The sequence below is a fragment of the Erpetoichthys calabaricus genome, chromosome 5 (assembly GCF_900747795.2).
Source record: "Erpetoichthys calabaricus chromosome 5, fErpCal1.3, whole genome shotgun sequence".
Taxonomy (NCBI): Eukaryota; Metazoa; Chordata; class Cladistia; order Polypteriformes; family Polypteridae; genus Erpetoichthys; species Erpetoichthys calabaricus.
In genome coordinates this window covers 1,082,426-1,099,591 of record NC_041398.2, presented here as the reverse complement: position 1 = coordinate 1,099,591, position 17,166 = coordinate 1,082,426, and the positions used below count along the sequence as shown (strand labels likewise).

The 17,166-nt window shown below is 42.4% G+C and overlaps 2 protein-coding genes across 2 annotated transcripts in view; one reads left to right on the top strand and one right to left on the bottom strand.

Moving 5' to 3' along the window:
• LOC127527841 (tripartite motif-containing protein 16-like) overlaps nucleotides 1-15,635 on the top strand; it is a 514,766-nt gene extending 499,131 nt beyond the window's left edge. Inside the window, exon 6 of the mRNA XM_051927978.1 lies at nucleotides 15,357-15,635. The gene's annotated coding sequence lies outside the window, so the exon portion shown is untranslated. The remainder of the gene's footprint in view (nucleotides 1-15,356) is intronic.
• LOC114651545 (gastrula zinc finger protein XlCGF57.1-like) overlaps nucleotides 1-17,166 on the bottom strand; it is a 458,276-nt gene that overhangs the window by 108,362 nt on the left and 332,748 nt on the right. The window lies entirely within an intron of this gene.

Here is a 17,166-nt window from a genome sequence, read left to right as displayed (position 1 = left end):
TGGAGACGATATATGATGTTTGACATATGCACGGTAAATTGGTTTAATTAACACGAGAGTATCATTGTATTCTCCTAATGAAGATGAATTATATAGTGATGCTTCAGTGTAACGTCGATTTACAGTATCCCACTTCTGAAGGTTTACATTGTCAAAATTCACTATTGCGTTTGCCCCCCAGTGTAACGCGTGTCAGTGTAAGTGAGGGGCGGCAGATGAGCTGACGTAACGGGAGACAAGGCACCTCCTCACCCTGATGCCATGAGGGCTCTTCTCATAAATATTACCATCTTGAGCTTTTTCTCATTAATGCCATATTATTATTATTATTATTATTATTATTATTATTATTATTGAACACGTATGTAGAGGACATGTGTGTCTTATTTTATGTGTATGACAGGACGGACGGTAAAGCCTTGAATGAAACTGAGTGTTGATGCTTTGGGTAACACGACAGGTGAGGAGCAGAGAACGTTAAACGTCTCAGTAACTGCGGGGGATTGTGGGACTGAAGATGGTTTAAGAAAACAGAAACGACAAAAGCTTAGTCTGTCAAGAATTGTATTTCCATCAATGATTTACTTTGTTGTACTGCACTTCAGAAGACTACTTATTTACCCCCTTTGATAAGATGATCTCACAAGGAAAGGATGTTGCTGACAAAGTCAGATGTTTTTTAGAAGGTTTATCCAGCTGCTCCTTCTTGTCAGTACTTGAGTGATCTTTATGTCCACCTCTGGATGAATTCGGAAAGTTTCTTTTCAACATTTGTGTCTCATTAACACAGAAATCCCGAGGCTTTCCCTAAATAGCAGAAGATTGCACTACGCAATTTCGTCTATCTGTATACTTGCATATGATTGAGATGACAATAAAGTTCGCTTTGACTTTCACCTTTAAGGACAGTTGTGATTAGTTATGCAGAGCTCGCTTTTACTCACATTGTTTTTTGGAACTCAATAATACAAATCAGCTACAGATCTGCGAATCACTGAATAGTAAAAACGTTTAATGAGGAGTGTCGTGCGCTTATACAAGTCGGCTTTGGTGAAGCGTTTCTTATCCTCTCTGATATGATCGACATGAGGTGACGCTGGATTGTTATAATACGTGCTGCCTTACGCAACATACAGTATGCCTATTAATTTGTTACAGATTCTAGGTGGACAAGATTCTACACCAACGAACGAGGTGCCCCATGTGAATCGTTCATAATGTCTTCTAAGCGTATTTGTTAACTTACAGACAAGTAATACATAACTCTTTTAAAAAAGTCCTTTTTTAATTTTGAGCAGACACCATACGCGAGCCCAAACTAGGATTTAAACTCGCATCAGCACACTTTACAGATGCAGCAGAGCCAACTGCTTTTAAGCTGTGAGCCAAAGTCGTTGAGCTGATGAGGGGGCTGACCAATCGGCAGCTGACTTCGCGAATATCAATGACGTCATTACGCTAGCGTGCCTCAAAATCACGTGACAGGAGCATTTCAAACAAGCATCATAGCGGAGTATTGAGAGCTCGACATGTCAGTATCCAGCAGCACATCACTAGTTTGCTCCTAAGAGACCCTCGTGCTCCGACTTCTTCACGGCCATAAGATCAAGCAAATATGCGGAAGGTGAGACAAAGTCGAACGTGGGGATCGCGTACGGGTGGGAATGCCAGCAGTGAGGATGATCTCGACATGATGAGGGGCTCTAAATTTAAGGAGGTGCCTGACGCTGCGTGGTTCGCCTTTAAGTGTTGGAGATTGAGCGCTACGTGGTGGTGGAGGCGGCACCTTCAGGTGTTTACTGCGGATGATGGGGGTCGCGCACTTTTAGCTGGTGCTAAGTTCATTTATTTTCCGGTTGGTGTCCCGTCAAATGTAATGCTACATCTGACTTGGCGGAGGCGCGTTAAGTTGGGATCGCTTCTGCTCTCTTCTCGCAGCTTCTCCTTTTGATTTTTCGCTTGCTCCAGACTGAGCTGTTCCTCCGGCACGCGCTTGTTCATCCGCTCACTCTCGCACGACCCCGTCGTTCATTTCTAATTTTTCCTCTAAAGCCGTCATCGGCAAACTTTATTAAAGTGGCGTCGAGCGAGATTTGTAATTTTAAACTGTGAGGCAGAGGAGGAAATCAAGAAAAATGTGTCTTTGAACCAAACTTCATGGAGGGCACTGTGACCTTGAAGTGTGCTCATTATTTTTACTGACTTTATGAAGTTAATTCTACCACTTTTATTTTCACAGGGCCTTTCCATTTCACATGGCCATACACTGAGGTGTCTAATGGCCTCCAGCTCAGGGCTGTCCATGTGAGAAGTGAATCTGAGAAGTGAAGGGCAGACTCTTAAAGCGAGAGAAGAGTTTCCCACAGCGCATGGCCTCTGCCAAAGATGATGGTGTGGATGAAAGAACGGTGGACATTAAAGAAGAGGACTGTGAGCGGCTCACACCAGAGGATGTGTGGTGTGAAGCTGGAGAATCACAAAGAAAGAATTTCAGTTTTTAAAGAGGAGGAGGAGTGCAAGGGTGGTGACTGCTGCCGTTAAAGCGGAGGATTTGAATGATTTCTCAGTTGGCCTTCAACTTCAAAAACATGAATCTGAGGATATTTTTAATCAAGATGCCTGTGAAGAATCTCCATCCAGTTTACAGCCCTGGTCCACTAATACGGGACAACTGGCTACACAGGAGAATTCTGCAGAAGTGAAATCAGAGTTATCAGAGTCTGAAGAGAAAATCACAGAGGGAAATGGGAGAGAAGGAGAAGAGTCACCTGGGAGTGTTGGAATAAGTGAGTAATGTGATTAAATATAAAAGAAAGAGAGCAGTTATAAATTCTAACAGTGGGTCGTTTGATGTTTTTAGAAGATTGAAATGAGAGTGGAAAACACGGTTAATTGAACTTGGATAAAGACCACCTGCTTGGTTGCATGATAACAAACAATAGGTTACCTCATAAATGAGAAATTAGAAAAAACTTCGGTGAATAAGGAAAAATCTAAAATGTGCAGCGCATGACTTGAACATCATGAAGCTTTGACTGAAGCTGTGACGTATGTTAGGCCAACAGCGCATTACGTTCAAGGAGAATATCAAAAGTCATATTTTGCTTAAGATGTCTATATTTCTTAATTCTTGCAGCAGTTAACCCAGAAATGTCCACAAAAACAAAGAAATGAGAATAAAATCCTCACCCTTGTGCACTAAATAAGAGTGAATTTGCTCAAGTCAGTACCCACGTAATATGTGCCTCATCTTTCTAATGGTAATCTCGTGCACTTTGACGTTAACAGTGACAAGAGCTACCTGTACGAGCCATGATGACATTCAGGGGATCTCGGGGTCTTCTTTCAGCATCTTGTGTTCTGCTCTCAGCCTGAACTTGCTGGGGCAACATGGCCTGGACATGTTGGCAGTGGTGTGAAATCATCACTTGGAGATGATCTTGGGCCCTTCCGTCTCCCACAGTCACATCGGGTCAATTTGGAGTCACCACTCCACTTCACTTGCATGTTTTTGGGGATGAGGGGAAGAACTAGAATGACCAGAAAAGCCATTCAGAGCCCTTATGTAGAACAAGTGTGGGCAGGATTTGACCCCAGGACACCTGAGTAGTAAAGCAGCTGTGCTAACGACTGTGACCCCCTAACGCAAGCGGATATATTTGTGTGTTTATTTGTAGGCCATATTAGGTTCTAGAGGATGTAAATATCATCACATACATTACAATTAAGAAGAAAAGATTACATCTTGCCTGAAGAAGGGGCCTGAGTTGCCTCGAAAGCTTGCATATTGTAATCTTTCTAGTTAGCCAATAAAAGGTGTCATTTTGCTTGGCTTTTTTCTACATTCATAATGGCTAACACAGTACAACACCCTAGTACTGAAGAAAAAACCCAAATTCAGTCACATTATTGGGTAGGAAGGCTCTGATCGGAGTCTTTAGAGCTGATATTGATCACCCATTCCATTAGGATCTGCTAATATCAATAATAATGAGGTTTTTTTTTTTAAGAATAATAAATGTATTTTTAGCCATGCATAAACTTCACATTCCATAATAAAGTGCTACAGCATACACAAAGAACATTTACCAATAATACACACATAATGGAACAAAAACAAGCTGAGCAAAACAAAAGGCCTGTCTTAATCATACTCCACATTTCTAATAAAATAAAATGTTCAGTTAGATATTTGTAGCCATCGACTACGACAAGAAGAAAACGAGACAGTCTTGGAGAACACCTCAGGTTCTCATCTAAGAATATTAGCATCTCTGCATGTTCTGAGGACAGTCTGGTCCTCCTGTCATCCATGACGTGTGCTGCTGTACTGAACAGACCCTTGCTGTCCCCACTCATAAAAGGAGGGCACAGGTAGGACAACGACTTTTATTGGTCCTCCAGAAAGCCAGTGGCCCAGCATCTCTTGTGGTATGAGGTTCACAGAGATAAAGATTCTCAAATATCGTTTTTATCTTTATTGACAATTTCTTCATGTATTCTGCAGTTCTGTTGGCGGGGAGTTTCTTTAGATCTCTCGGCAGTCATCTGTCACTCCGAGTGCATCTGTGTGGTCGAGACACCGGCACTGAGCAGTTTATGTGTTTGAGATATGCCATCATCTGTGAAATAAGTGTTCTTGTACAATTGTTTAATTTCGGGGAAAATCATTATGATAATAATATCTGTTACAGAATTCATAACTGCATAGTGACTATTCACACTCAATGCTTATGTGTAATTAGTATTATTTTATTTAGGTCAAAAAACTATGCTTGTACCATTCTGCCCAACATGTCAAGAAGAGAGCTGATTACATTTTCTAACTAATCGACGTCCACTTGATAACGATTTATATTTGTGTATCAGCTCAGTAAAACTCTGTATCCCTTTCCTCCCATCTACCTACACGTTCACTGAAAGGCTAATCAAAGGGATTTTACTCAAAATAGCTAATGCCCAGCTAATTAATTATACAAATAAATCGGTCAACAAACACTCACTGGCAGATGGAATCATGGATCTAACATTTGGTAATGTTGGAACTTTGTCTTACATGCTTATTATCATTCAAGATCAATTGTTAAGATACAGTAATTTGCTGATCTCGGTCAAGTCATTTGGAGTGAAAATTGTCTGATTTTGATTTATGATCGATTGATCAGATCAGGCCCTGTCTTTCACATGTGAGCGAAAGGTGAAGAAATTGAACAGACAGCAGCAGAACATGTAAAGGACCACACATGGAGTGGCCAGACCATAAATGGCACCTCAGTGTGAGGAAGGAACTCCACCCAGTGTGCCACCACTTTACTTGTACTGTTTCATTTATTTTAAAAGATGGGTAGTGGTTAGGAATTTGGACACCAAACACTGAAGTTGCAGGTTCAGATTCAGCTATTGACACCATGTGACCTTGAGTAAGTCACGTGACCTTCCTGTGCTGCAGCTGGGAAAACAAGAGAAATGTAACCAATTGTGTCTCAAATGTTTGTAAGTCACCTTGGATAAACATGTTAGGAAAATAATAATTACAATAATATTTAAAGTGTTTGTGTTATTTCAGATTTACAGAAGAATTTCAGCTTCTCTTCACCTTCATTTCGTCAGCCATCTCAGCTACGCAAAGAGAAAGGTATGAAGAAATCAGCAAGAGGATCAGAAAACTGGACAGCAGCCTTTTTGCAGTGCAGTTCTCTCCCTGCTACTGGAGTAACACAGACAGAAGCCATCAAAACTGATCAACAGCAAGTGGAGAAAGAAATCCAAATTCATACTGGAAATAAATGTTTGGAATGTGGCAAACAATTCACACACAAAGGCAATTTTAATAAGCATATGAAGATTCACACAGGAGAAGAAACATATAGTTGTCATGAATGTGGTAAGTCGTTCTCAAGGAGAAGCCATTTTCAGAGTCACAGAAGAACCCATACAGGAGAAAAACCTTATTGTTGTCCTGAATGTGGTAAATTGTTCTCAACAAATAGCCATCTTCAGAGGCACAGAAAAATCCACACAGGAGAAAAACCTCATTGCTGTCCAGAATGTGGTAAGTTGTTCTCCAGTAGAAGCCATCTTCAGGACCACGGAAAAATCCACACAGGAGAAAAACCTTATTGTTGTCCATATTGCGGCAAAAAATATTCTGACAAGCGCAGTTTTCAAAGGCACACACATATTAATACTGGAGAGAATCCATATTGCTGTACTCGATGTGGAAAAAGGTTTTTCAACATTAACTGTTTTCGAGTACACACACAAACTCACCCTGAACTGAGAATTGCAGTGTGTATGTTCTACATGTGGCAAATGTTATACAAGAAAAGATAGTCTTCATAGACATGTTAAAATCCATACTGGAGAAAAATCTTTTTGCTGTTCTGAATGTGGGAAACAATTCTTAGATTTAACCACACTTCAGTGTCACATCAGAACTCATACTGGAGAGGAACCTTATTGTTGTCCTGAATGTGATAAGCAGTTCTCACAACAAAGCACCCTACAGAGTCACATCAGATGTCACACTGGAGAGAAACCTCACAGTTGTTTGGAGTGTGGCAAAAAATTCTCATGCCTCAGTTCTCTTTATAGTCATAGGAGATGTCATACTGGAGAGAAGCCTTAAATTTGTACTAAATGTGGAATGCGATTCTCATATAACAGTTCTCTTCACAAACATAAAATAATTAATTCTGGTGAGAAACAAAGCTGTTCTCACTCTGGCAAGCTTTTCTCAGACAGCACGACTCCTAAAGACCACATAAGAATTCACTCTGGAGAGAAACCGTAGTGCTGTTCAGAATGTTGCTTTCTGCGTTTCATCTGATAACCAGCAGAGTTAATCAAAGATGAGCCAGGCCTGTTACAATGTGAACGTTCTTGACATTTTGTTTAAATGTTTTTTTCTGCTTCTTTACTTTGAGTTCTTGTAGTCCTTGTACATTAGAGATTATTAATACATGAGCATGTGGTGTTAATAATGAATTGACAATTAATAAACTGTTTTTATTGCTAAATTGTAAGTGTGGCCTGTTGCCATTTTGTATTTTTATCCTTCTTGACTGTGTTGGTAGGACGTGTTGCACTGTTGCCTCCCTAGAATTAAGTGCCACATCACTGACGCTCGGCCTCACACCCTTCATCACACGTGAGGCAGAATCCAAGATTGAGGATCCAACTGTTAATCATCTTCAGTGTGTGAGTATAAATTCAGGCTTATTCTCACTTTGACTGCATTGATGGCTCAGCGTCTAGATTTTGGAGACGGTACGCCATCTGATTATCCGCTCCTGACAAATCTCACTTTGTCTATGTTAAAAGTTTGGAGTGTAGATGTTTGTGGTGTTACGCTTTTAAATTATTGTACAGTTTTGAGTCAGTGGCCTGAGGCTGAGGATTCAATCCTCCAAGAACTTCACTGTGGGGACTCATAGGATTGATGATCAATTCAGAGAAATACCATTTTTAGTTTGCAGTTTTAACATCAAGATTTAAGGCATATCTTCTAGTCGGTGACTGCTGGTGATTTTCATTATGACTCTGTTAAGCACTTTGGTTTTTCTCAATGTCTGCTCTGATTCTTTTGCTATTGAGTCTTGCTGCAGTTTCTCGATGTGCAAACATCTGATTAGCCACATTTCCTCTTGCCAGCTGACAGTTGTAGCTGAAACTCATAAAGCAGGTGGACATTATTCATGCTGCTGTCCAGCAGATCATCTCTGGATATTAGTGGCTGACACAACAACACCATCCATTCAACATAAGGAGCCACAAAGCCGACTACATCATCTTTGGCTGATCTGCTGTTTTATTGAAAATCAAAGCAGCATGTTTCCTCCTTATAGGTATTGGAGTTGGACATTCTGAAACTTCTGTGACACCCCTGGGGGGCTTTATTAGCTCAGTGCCATTATACTGGTTGGGGGCTTCAGTGCCAAAACTCCTGTGCCACAAAGAGTCAAGACAAAGAGCCTAACCGGGAGCTGAGGAAGACCACGTCAGACCAAAGACCTGAAGAAGGAACACATCAGAAAGACAATGAGTGCACTCCACTATCAACAAGGGTCTTCCCTTGACCCCTGAGCACAAACACAACTCCACACAGCACTGGACATCATTCTTAAAGGCTTGGCATCGTTAAAGTGGCATGAGTGTGCCAAGAGGAATGAGGACTCTTAACAAGTGACTGAACAGCCAGGCCTGCTTTGCCATGTTGAATTGTTATGTGTGAGAAGCTCCTGATTGATGGTCTCATTTAAACTTCTCACTTTTACAAGACTGAACTCAACTGGAGACTCAAGGAAGTTGACAGTTTGGTCCTCTCTGACTGAAAGCTGTCCTTCAAAGTGAGGGCACATTGACTGGGACCTAAATTAATTTAAATAAACTTTATGAATCCCACGGGGAACTTTGAACTTATACAATAGCAGAAACATAAAAAATCAAGGATGGGGACTCACAAGAAAAATAATACAATCAATCAATCAATGTTAATTGTACAGACACCACAAAATAAACTTAAATAGTATCAGCATTTAGTTTAGGATGTCAGGATGAAGCTTTGCAGTGGGCAGCAAAGACCCCCAAGGAGCTTCTTAGCACACTGTGGTGGAATGAGCCTGTGGCTAAAAGAGCCCCACAGAGACCCCACCTTGGGGGGATTTTTCCTGATGACCTCCAGTTTTGCCCCCATCCTCTTTCCACAACAGTGCCCAGTGTGCCTAGGGTTTGCCCTGTGATGGAGCAGCTTTTCTGATTGGTTTCTTAAGACATTGTTCTTCGTTTGAATGCCCCAGGACACCACCATGTAGAACAACACACTGGCTACTCCTGACTTTTAGAAGATTTCCAGCAGCTTGCTTCACATATCAGAAGACCTTAGTCTGCTCAGAAAGTCCAGTCTGCTCCAGCCCTTCTTGTACAACACCACTGTGTGGTCAGACCAGTCCAGTTTGCTGCTCATATGGACCCCCAGGTACTTCTGCTCTGCACCACGTGCACATCCTCCTTCTGAACAGCGAGTGGTCTCAGAGGCTCTTTGGCCTGCCAGAAGTGCACCACCAACTCTTTTGTCCTCCTGATATTTGATCAGCAGGTGGTTCTCCTTCCATCACAAGCCAAAGTCCTTCACAAGCCTCCTGCACTTCAACTCGTCTCCATTATTAATGCAGCCAATGATGGAGGAGTCTTCTGAGAATTTCTGCAGGAACCAAGTGCTGGGATTTTACTGGAAGTCTGTTGTGTAGAGGATGAACAAGAAGAGAGGCAGAACATTTCCCAAAGGTGCTCCAGTATAACACACCACCAGTTCTGACACACAGCCCTTGAACCTCACAAACTCTCGTCTGTTGTTCACGTAGTCCAGGAGACTGAGGGGGGCATCATGATGCATAGCCTTGAGCCTCTTTAATAGTCGATTAGGCTGAATGGTGATAAAGGCCATGGAGATATTCAAGAACATGATCGTGACTGTGGTGCCGGCTTTGTCCAAGTGAGAGCAGGACTCTGGAGCAGACAGACGACAGCATCTTACGCACTGATATGTGTCTGATTGGCACACTGCAGACCATCAAGATGTGCTGAAACGAGAGGCCGTAGCTGTTTTAGGACCAGTCTCTCAAAGGTCTTCATGATGTATGAAGTTAGAGCAACTAGTCTGAAGTCCTCAGGGTCACTGGAATGTCCTTTCTTTGGTACTGGAACCACAAAGGATGTTTTCCACAGCTGGGGAACCTTCTGAAATTCAGGGAAAGGGAGAGAAGGTGTTAAGCACTGCAGAAATGTCTCTCTTACTTGGATCCTGTTATGTAACGAGATCTTCACAAAGGCTTCTTCTGGTCTTACTGACATCCACAAAGTATCAGTCCAGTGGTCCTTCACCAGTGTGCAGTGTGGCGTATTGACATGGTGGTCTCATTAATTGGGAAAATGAAGGATTCACAGGTTTTAAATTAAATAAGTAAAACCCCAAATCAGAACAAAAAAAATTGGGAAGGTGTTTTGTCTTGCTAGAGTAGTTTATTACTCTCCTTTCCCCTTTTGTATTATTAATGTGTAGACTTTGTCAGAATCCTCAAATCTCCTAAAATTACCACTGTTTCTAAGGTATTGTACCATATAATGTCTCCCCACCTTCCCTTCTACATTTATAACCTCAGGCAATTAAGTGTAGAAAAAGACAATCAGGACTTAACTTACAATTTAAAAAATGTATTATTAATAATATTCATAAATAATAACAAAATACAAAGTACATTTGAATATTGGCAACCATACAACCTAATAAATAGTGATGTGTAGTTCCAGGGGGCCCACAGACTTGTTTGTTACTTAATGTCTCTACTTAAGTCCTCATTTGTGGTCAGCTTTCTTCAGAACAGGCCTCATGCCTGTGTCAATATGGCTGCCGAGCTGTGTACTTCATTGTGTTGTCCCTTTCAGTTCATGGTGTGTGAGATGGTCTTTCATCATTTTGGTGAGAGAGAGACAGTGAGGTAAAGCAAGCACATTTATAGGTTTTCTGTCCAACCCCTACAGCCAATAGGGTGTCGTGGTACTTAAAGGCTTCTGTTACAAGCAAATTCCAAACAGCCGTACACCTTCACACCTGCCCCCAAATCCATATGTTAAGGTAAAGCTTGGCAGTTAGGCAGCCTGGCTTTCTTGTGGGGGTTGACTGAGAGACTTTAGCAGAGAAATATTAGCCAAACTTGTATGAGGCGCTTCACTCAACCCTGTCGTAAAATTACAAAGAGACTCATTCCTTGAAGGGGGGAAGTGGTTCTTAAACCATTGCTGTTATTATCAATAATGTAACACTAATATTACATTCCTTTGTCTAAGTTTCAAATAAAGACATACAAAACATTTATCAACTTGTATGCAAAATTTCACATCACAACACACCCCAAAACACGAGGCTGAGTCTCAGTATTTTAGCAAAAACAGCTCTATTCATCTTCAGGGATCTGCCACTCTCCTATATAGTAACTAACATCAAGAAGTTTAAGGTCCATTGGACTGTAGCCTAAAACACTGAATGCTGCTGCAGATGGAAAATGGACCTCCAATTGAGCAGAAGGACAGCTTCAGTGGTGGAGAAAGAACCAAGGCAAACATCAGGACAGATTCAGGCTGACCTCCAAGATCAAAGCACAACAGCTTCAAGTAGCTCCATCAATCACTTACTGAATGAAAGTGGGCTCCGTAGTAGAAGATCCCACTTCTGAAAGACAGACTAAAAAATAAAATAAATAACTGACTGGAGTTTCCTAAAACACATGATGACAAGCCACAGTGCTGGAGAAGGTCGTTTGGGCTGATGAAACTAAATGAGAGCTTCACAGTAAGTCACAGCAGCTCTGTGTCCACAGAAAACAAAACGAGTGTTCAAAGAAAACACACAAAACATGGAGGAGGCTCATTAATGTTAGGGGGCCGCTGTGCTAAATCTGTGCAGGGCACAATAAAATGAGAAGATCATCAAGATATTCTGGAGTGAACGTCACAAAGCTCTGTCTGAGGTGCAGATCATGGATCCTCCAGAACATACAAGTAAGACCACCCAAATATGGTGGAAATCACACTGGAATGTTCTGAAGTGGTCCGCTATGAGCCCTAAAATGAATCTAAGTCAACATCCATGGGAAGAGCTGGAAGTTACAATTGGGAGAAGAAGTCCATCAAAGCTCATAAAGAGTGGGCCGAGTGGACAGTGCAAGGAGTAGAAGTCTCATCCAGAGCTGCAGGAAGTGCTTGATGGCAGGTCTCACCTGAAAATGGATAGTTAGAGAACATTAGGTGAGGGTCCCAATAATTGTGTTCAAATTGTTGTCATTTATTTTATTGTGTGTCTGAAATTAAAAACAAAGTGGAATAAAGAATTGAGGATGACAATCACTGTGGTCAGTTTACACGTATTTGACACAAAATTAGGATTCTTGTTTAAAAAGTAGAAAGGGACAAAAACTACTGGGAGCATGTTGGTGACACAAACAGTAGAGAGACAGACATGACAGGTGACATATAATGATATAAATAGGATTCATTCAGGTCAGCAGACCATCAAGGCTGTGGTGGGTTTACATTGCAGTGATTTTAACACAACATTGTCAAACTGGTTTAATCCAGATCTGGCTGCGTTGTGTTAAGTCAGGTGCTCACAACCACACAAAGCCAAGTCAGAGTCGCCAATTCACCCAACATACACTTCTGTGGATTGTGTGAAGAAAACCAGGAGTGACATGAGGAGAACACGCTGACCTGACAAAGACGACCACTGGGCGACAAATTGAAAGTCGTGAAGCCCAATCTTCGAGGCCGCAGCTCCAACCCCTTGGCCATCATGCTGTCCTGAGTCGAGTTTTCAAAGTTCAGTTCCTCTTATTCACATCTCTTATTATTCTGATCCCAAATCTTTTGATTTTAAAATTAATTTCTACTCAATGAAGAGACTCCTTTAATGACTGAGTAGCTTCAGCTCACTCCATGATGATGTTCTTCATGAACTTCACATCTCTCAGCACTCAATGGCTGTCTTGTTTGCTGGCCAGTAAATCATCGAGCTGTCAGTTTGTGATGAAGTGTGACAGTAGATTGATTTTAAATTAAAGAGGTGGACTGTGATAATAAGTGTCATTTAATAAAGCCAGTGGTCCGTGATGACAGTCCATTTGAACTCTGACCTCGACGGTGACCTTGTGCTCATAATGATGGCGCTGATCAGGGCAGCCACAGTTGTTTGCTCGCTGCTGATGTGTTGTTCTTCTCTGTTAACTTTGCCTTTTGTAACAATATGAGGATTACATTCACACAAGATCAGCTCCTGTCTACTGGGATTGGACTTCATTTCTCCTCCACTGATTAAGGACACGTTCATATGGATTTAGCACTTATGAACCTCCGACTGTAGACTCAGACTCCCAGCCAGGTAACTCCCACCTGAAGAGGACAAGGGGGACGCACTCAGGGTCTCTCGTGGGGTTCAGGAGCCGCACTTGTCGAGCGCCCCTTCCCTTACTAGTTTTATCAACGTCAGACCACTGAGGCCCAAAACAGATGAACTTCATCTTCTTCTCGGCCCCAGTGATGATTATTCTCTCTGGTCAGCGTATTGCTGTGTGGACACCTGGCTTACTGCATCAGTTCCTGACTCCACATTAGAACTGCTGGGGTTTCTGCTTTACAGAGCAGTTAGAGATGCTGATCATCACAACAAGTCAATTCGCTGGACTCTGCTGCTACATTAGTATGTTTGTGTGGACTCCCACATCTCAGACCGTCTCTGTATCTGCACAGGTGCCCCTCAAGGCTGTGGACGGCTCCCCTACTTTACTCCTTGTACCCCAATGACTGCAGGTCCACTGATCTTCAGTTAAATCATTAAGATTACTGATGACACCACCATTATTGCTATTACTAATTACTAACAGCAATGAAACACCTTCTAGAAAAGAGGGGTCTCATCTTGTGTCTTGGTGACCTTCAACACCCTGCTGCTGAAGACCCCCGAGACAGTGAAAATGGCCATTGACTTTCACAAACAGCAGTCACAACCTCTGACACTAGAAATGAAGGATTCAGCAGTCAATATGGTGGACTCCTTCAAAGTTCTGAGCACAACAATCACAAACACTCTCAGTGGGACATGAACACCACCACATCACTAAGAAGGCACAGCGGTGATTGGACTTCTTACGCCAGATAAAGAAATTAAATATTTCACAGCCAATCCTCGTTCAGTTTTACAAAACCGTCATTGAAAGTGCGATCACATTCTCTATTGGTGTCTGGTTTGGTTCACCAACGGCACACTCCATAAATAAATGAGAGCGTGTGGTGAGGTCTGCTGTGCTCTTCATCTGTGCAGACCTGTAGACATCGCGTGTCACTAACCGTGTCATAAGGACCATCACAGACTCATCTCACCAGCTCATCACTTCTTCACACAAACTCCCAAACACTTCAGTCAATTCAAACTCAAACTAACAGACACCTCCAGAGTTTCTTAGCCAGAGCGACAGCCTCTCCCAGCAGTGACTTAGACGCCTTCTGTGTGTATTCATGTGTTCTGTCAGAGACTGTGTGTGTGTGTACAGTGTGAGGACATGTGTGTGTGACACAGGAATACACACTACACACACTCACACCGGCACATCACTATCGGCACATCTCCTTTATAATTGGATTATTCTACAACTTGGTGTGAAGTTTGTCTTTTTAACTTCAGCTCTTTCTGTTATTTGTCTGTGATGTTGTGTTCTGTTATAAGGAGCTCCAAATCTACCAAGTCAGATTCCTGCACATGAAGTACTGGAGAATAAAAGGGATTCGGATTTATTGTCATTCCAGAATTTTAGTTTTAAATCCCCACAGATTCTGTCCAATCAGAGGAGCTCTTTACTATTAGTGTCTCATCAGCGCAGCTCCTGATTGGTTCTTGTTAATTGTCTGTGTTGTGCTCCGCCCCCAGTCCCGTTACACACTCCCAAATTTCCTCACTCGTTTTCTTTTCTCTCCTTTCAGACTTCTGTCCCCTCACACTGGACATCAACACAGCGCACAGAGACCTTCGTCTGTCTGAAGGGAACAAGAAGGTGACATGTGAGGGGACAAAAGCCAAATATCCTGATCATCCTGACAGATCTGAACAAGTTCTGTGCAGAGTGGCTCTGATTGGGACTTGCTCTTACTTGGAGGTGGAGTGCAGTGGACGCTTCATGAAGATTGGAGTCGCATATAAAGGACAGGGTAGTGAGTGTGGCATTGGATACAATGACAAGTCCTGGTGTTTGTGGTGTTCTCATTCCCAGTACTCTGTGCTTCACAATTACAAGCAGACTGAAATCAGCGCCCCCTACAGCCCCAGAATAGGTGTGTATCTGGACTGGCCTGCTGGCTCTCTGTCATTTTATCACGTCTCACACACAATGACCCTCCTGCACAGGTTCAACACCTCCTTCACTGAGCCCCTCTATCCAGGGTTTTGTCTTTATCTTCACTCCAGTGTAACAATCAGCTATGTGACACCAGGTGACCACTGACCAGTACACTCCACCAGTCACTTGATGTCCCCACAAGCTCAGGTCCTCTTTGTGTTTGTACTTTGGGGTCAAAATTAATTTTACAGGATTTTCACCTCTGTGATTGAATTTGTGAATGAGAATGTGGGGCAAGTGCGACTGTCAGGGTCTCCATTATTATTGGGTTTGAGTAGCCAATCAGGTGTGTATGTCATAGTGAGGGGCGGAGACACCTCAGACCTACAAATACCAGTCTGACCAGCAGAGGTCACTGTTGATTCACAGCCACATGTCCTTCAGGCTGACACCCCAACAACTACTGATGTCCACAAGTGTCACTGAATGTCACCTGTTAAGTAGGACAGGCATGTGGTCCTGCTGGATCAGCACAACTGAAAGGCGTTATACAGACTCAGTATGGAGAGCTCTTGAATAGTGACTATATGTAGGAGCAGAGAGTGACAGAGGGGACTGGAGTGTTGTCCACTCACCAGACACATTTTGACCCTCCATTGGTCACTCAAAGGGTCCTTCACTTCAAAATGAATTCACTGTGAATGTCTGAAGACGAGGACTCGCCGGTCAGTCAGATGTCGGCCATACTGACAGAGTTTGGTGTTTGAGTTGATGTCACATTAAACTTTAAACTGCACCTCCTCCTTGTCCCCAGATTTGTCACTCTTGTTACCCTGAAAGCTCCAACATCTTCATAAAATGAATTCTTGGTCAGTTGGCACACACTTGACATGGGCACACATGTGTGGCTTTGCAGTGGACTGGCACCCCGTCCAGGGTTGGCCCACCTTGTCCACAAACCTGAAATTGAAAAGCAGATAAGAAAGACAATGAATGGACATAAGGGGTCACTGATTGGTCAGTCGCCACACTACTGCCTCTTGTGGCCACTCTAAATATTACACAGCAATTTATACAAAAAGGAAATCTAAAAGATAAAAGCAGAAAGCATTCAGTGAAATCCTGAGCAGTGAAACACGAAAGGAGAGAATGAGAAACAATCAGAGAGTCAGACGAATGGAGACTTTAACAGGAGGACTGAGGGGTGGGACTGAAGTGCAGTGGCGCCCTCTAGTGGACACCCGCCATATTACACACATGGGATAGGGGGGAGAAAAGAATACAGTGCAGTGTAAAAGAAATAAGAATAAAGTAAAAACACAGGAATAAAACACCTGAAATAAAGAACTTTAAATATTATATCTAAAACTAATTAAGATTTAAATGAATTAAGAGCAAAATAAGGGAGACACGATCACACAGTCACATGACCTTCAGAGCGGACAGCTGAGCTGATTCTTCTGTAGCCAAACTGCCCCCTCTAGTGGCCACTCTCAATATTAAATGAATGGCAAGGCTGAGGGGAGGAAAGATTTGGGTTTGATCAAATGGATATTTAGTGCAGATTTATTAAAATTGTCTTTACCTTTAAGGACAGTGTGGCTTTGTTAGGTTATGGAAGATTCTCTATGGGAAAAGAACATTTACAGGGTGAGCCAAAATGAAGTACCACATTTCTGAAGGTCATTGTGTGAGGTTGAGGCAGTTGAGTGGGTTGGGGTGCCAGGGGGTCCTTTGATGGGAGATCCCTTTTAGTTTTCAGTCAGCCACATGCCTTGGTCCAGTGCACACTGTGCTGCTTTGATGTCAAAGTGTTTTCCTAAAACAACAAATCCATCATCACTATGTAACATGCCTTCCGGACGCACTTCAGCATTTCTCCTTAACGGTGATGTCTCAAATTGGAAAACAATTCTTCACTGGGTGGCTAAATGTAGACAGATGGGTATAACATTAAACAGAAAATCTCCAGGCCATCTTTGGACTGTATGAACAAAAACATCTAAGGTGTAAGGCCATCAGTTTTACAGTTTCCTAAACATTCAGTGTGCAAACCTGCTTCTGCCTTAGGCATTTCCAATATGGCTTTGAGGAGGATTTTGCATGAGGACCTTAATTTCTATCCATACAAAATGATGAGAGTGCAGGAACTCACTGAGAGAGACTGGGAGAGCTGTAGAGAGTTGTGCGCGAACATTCTGCACACCGTTCATCGAGATGCCATCGTCATGTGTAGCGATGAGGTTCATTTCCATTTGAATGGTCGCATAATTAGGCAAAACATTTG